Source organism: Elephantulus edwardii, unplaced genomic scaffold, assembly GCF_000299155.1.
Source record: "Elephantulus edwardii isolate Elephantulus edwardi_28Jun2011 unplaced genomic scaffold, EleEdw1.0 scaffold00348, whole genome shotgun sequence".
In the NCBI taxonomy this organism is placed as follows: domain Eukaryota; kingdom Metazoa; phylum Chordata; class Mammalia; order Macroscelidea; family Macroscelididae; genus Elephantulus; species Elephantulus edwardii.
In genome coordinates this window covers 441,776-446,142 of record NW_006400098.1, presented here as the reverse complement: position 1 = coordinate 446,142, position 4,367 = coordinate 441,776, and positions in this window count along the sequence as shown.

Here is a 4,367-nt window from a genome sequence, read left to right as displayed (position 1 = left end):
GCATTAATAGAGAGGGGAAAATCATCTTCATGGTTGAATAACCAAACACTAAACAAATAACAAGAGAGAAAAAAATCTTTTCTTCACGGTGACATACCCCTAAGGGCTCCGCTATTAGTCAAAGGTGGTGTTCTCAGGGGGAGGGGGGGAGTCGAACCCACAGAGGCTCCAGAGGAAGAATGAGGGGGACCGATGAGCAATTATCGTGCCATTCACAGCCTAGGAAACCCCGTGGAGGGTCAGCTGCCAGTCAGTTCCAACCGGTGAGCAATGATTAGCACCATTCTAATCCAACAAGCAAAACTGAAGACCTGCAGATCACCCGCAGCGAGTCAACTCTGACTCGTGAGCCCTGCGAGTTTCAGCTCCTCTCCTGGGGTGCTGCTGGGTGCGTGTAAGCGCCCATTGCTGGGCTAACAGCTGAGTGTGCTAACTACCTGTCCTGGTCCTGGTTCTGTGAAGTCAGCTCTGACTCACAGACATCTTCTGCGGAACCGAAAGAAAAGGCACCCATCCTGCCCCAGCCTCCTTCCCCTGCTCTGTCTGAGCTCAGGGCTGTGGACAGGTGCTGTGTCGTCCATCTCTTCAAGGGAGAACTGTCAGAAACGTGTATCCATGGGAGAAATGAAAGAAAAGTCCAGGGAATGACACCACATTCACATCAAAGACCACCGGACAGTGGGCAGGCACAGAGCAGAGTCCACACGGGTGCTGGTCATTTTTATTTCTTCCTCTGAGTTCTGGCCAGAGGGGTCTGTGTTATGACTAAACCCTTCACATTTCCATTCGGTGCCTACATTCCTTCACATATATTTCATGAGGTGGCAAGAAAATAATAGGGCTTAAAGAATTTTCTTTAACTTTTATTTTAATTGAGATTTTAACAAACATTTCTAGAGAGCTTGGTTATTCGTTCAGTCACTGTCACACATTTTCCTCCCTATGACCCCCAGTTCACTTTTCTCTTTGAAAAAAAAAATCTTTCATTGTTTGCATTAATTAAAGGATTCCTGAGAGGAAGATACAAAGTCATGACTATAAAAATACTGATCTTGGTACGTTACCATTTTCCATAAACTTCAGAGATGATTGTAACGACTATGGAGAGACTATGGGCTTAGTAGAAACCACACTTAATGATGAAATTACGGACCTCACACCTGAGAGACCTCACAGGTGTTCTACCTCCGAGCCACAGTCGCCAAGACCCGGGCTACTCCTCTCAGTAACGAGGTGTAGGGGACACATGACCGGGAAAGGCCAACCACTTGACAAAGACATCATGCCTGGTCAGGGAGTCGGTCAACTACAAACAAAAGAAGCCATCAATCAGAAGGGTGACTCAACCACAGAGGACTCAAAGGCACTGACTGATGTGTGTGAAGACTTAGGGTTTGGTCATTTCTGTCCGTCACACATGGAGAAACTTGGCGGCAACAAACAGAACAAGAACGGAAAGGTGGTGTGGCAAACCTTTCTCGGGAGTTTGAAAGGCAGAAAGGAACACAGCACTTGGATTCGGAAGAGATTCACCCCCACTCTCTAAACTAGCTTTATGGAAGAACTGGGGGAGCCTTGAAGGAGTCTGCTGGTGCAGTGGTTGGCTAAGTGGTAACTCTAAGATTCGTGGGCTGAACCCACAGAGCCACTCTAAGGGAGAAAATGAAAAATCTACCGTTGCTGAATCGTTTTCACCTCCTCATGACCCTCAGCTGGTGTTTATTCTTCCCCCACGGACAGTTGGTTCAAACAGCCAACCTTCCGGATAGCGGCCTCACACAGTAATGAAATGAAATGAAATGAAGACTTAGGCATCTGTTCCTATAGAGGGAGAAGGCCTAGGAAACCAGATCGGGCCATCTCTGTCCCGTAGGTAAAGAGATTCCATGCCGTCTGAACAGAGGACCTGGCCCTGACTTTCTGCAGGACACCCAGACAGGTGGCTAGACCAATAGCTAAGATGAGAAACTAAAAAGAAAACCCCCCCAAATGCCAACAGCTTTGTTTTCCCAGAGTCACTGAGTCTCTTGGTCAAAGACACACCTGAGCCAATGAAAAGAAAGTCATCACTGGCCAATCGTAGGGCCCTGGAGTCTTTTTCTTGCCAGGTGCAGCCTCCCTTGTTAACCCACCAAGAATCCTGGCGTGGTGAGTCAGCGGATCGCGCTGTGACTCTATTATCTATTTCTCGATCTTGCTACTTTTCCCTCTTTTCTCTCCTACCCCCTTTCCTGTCCAGTTGGAATGTGTTCTTCCCTCACTGTACGGCCCTGGATTTTGAGCCTTTACTAGTTAAGAGATGGATAGCAAAGTGGGTTTCCATCCAGACACAGGAAGGTTCTTTGTGTTTCCTGCCAAGAGTAGGGGATGCAGAAATTTGTGAAGCCTCAAACCATTCACTCAAGGTTTCTGTTCACTGTTGTCATTGTTCTTGATTGTCGTCAAGTCCAGTACAACTCAGCGACCTAGGAACAAAAAGCCCTGCACTTTGTTCTAGAGCTGTCATCGTTTCTCTAACTTCATAGAGTTTCCAGAGGTATTTTCTCTAGGAAGTGGATGCTGCTCCTGCTTTCCAAGGACGGATCAATTAGAAATGTGTCCGAATCACTTCTACACCCTTGCCTCCACCTAACAGCCCTTTAAAAGCTTAAAGTTCGGAATATTTCGGTCCCAATCAAGCCAGTGAAGACTTCCATCTGCCCCTGAACCACTACTTGAACCTGAGCAAATTCAGAGAATTAAGATTTGAGCTAGTAGCTTGTGATAGAATTAGTGGTGACAGGTTTTACTAAGAAAATCTGTCCCGTCCTGGTCCTGTTTCTCCCCTCCTTCCAAGTTTTGGCAGGGTCGTGACTTTGTTCTCAAATCCATTCCCTCAAGTTATATTCACTCTTTTTGGTAAAACTTGCTAAGGGCTGAATTTAGATTGCTACAGCTTCAGGGCTAAGACAGCCAGCAACTGAATCTGGTATCTTTGTAAATCCACTGCCGAGCCTTGTTTCAATAATAAAAGTATAAAAGTATACCAGAAAAAAAAATTGAGCAAAAGAGAGACTATTGCAATGATGTTACTTCATCTTTGTTTTTGTAAGATTGCTTTGTTTTTACTGAGTCTTTTGGACAGTACAAATCCTTAATGAAATCCAACTGCTACCAGAAGCCTGGGGGGGGGGGTTGATGTTCACCCAGAGGCATCTCCAAACCCCCCCCTGGGAATCTAATTCTAAAAGATCACACCAAGACTATCCCAGTGGATACAGCTCTCTTCTGAGGCAGGTGGGGCCAGGAGTGGATAGTGGATAGCGGCTGGTTTGAGTTTTTATCAAAGGTCAAAATGTTCCATCTCTGAGACCATGCGTTCTACAGTCAGGCCACTTCCACTTTGTTCCCTTGATCTCTCTCACTGAGCTCGTAAATTCTCTCTCGTACTAGCCTGAGATCTGTAAAAGTTATGAAAGTGCGTGGGGCCGTCCTGGAAGAAGTGATAGCTGAGTGACAGAACACTTGCCTTGCGTGGAGGAGACCCAGGTTTGACTCCCACCCAGCATCTCTTGTGCAGCTCGCTCTCATCTTCATATTTTCCTATTCTAGCATGTGTGTACGTATGCGCGTCTGTATATTTATACGTGTGCGTATGTGTGTGGGGCGTGTTTTGTACCATCAAGTAGGAACAGACTCCAAGCTGACCCTTGAGTGAATTTCAGGGGGGAGATTGCCTAACCTGCACTGCTGTTGGTGGGCTACAACTTTAGAAAGAGTTGAAGGCAAGAGAAAGAAAGCAGCTGTTCCCACCACCACCCCCCAAAAAAGCAGGCTTCTGAGAGGGCTACCAAGTGACCTCAAGCGGTTAAAAAAAAATTATTGTAGAGAAGACATTGATAGATTTTCTGATTTAAACCTGCCATCTTATGTATTAAATAATACCTCCCTGATCATGACATATCATTATTCACAAAGCTAGTTTTATAACTTTAGTTCACTAATATTTTATTAAAGATGTTTGTCTCTGTGAAAAAAAAATACCTAAGGGCAGTCAAGGGCCTCTTTTTATAGGGGTTTTCTAGAGAACTGGGGAAGATGGTATTTTACTAATTAACTTGAGTTTTCTGAACAAGCCCAGAGCCTTATCAGGACCCTTGTCCGGGCTGGTGTTTGATCACTTAGACGGTATCAGGTTTCTCAAGGAGTGGTCAGGCCTCGGGGCAACTGCCCCCTTCTCCACTGCAGACTCTAAAGGAATAGAATGGCTAGTTCTATCTGGTTACTTCCTGCTGAGCTGGGGAGAGGTTGGGGGATTGATGTGGGCTTCCTGTAAGGTCTGAAGGAGGAGCATCACTTGCATGTGTCCTTGGGCAGTTGCTTGAGAC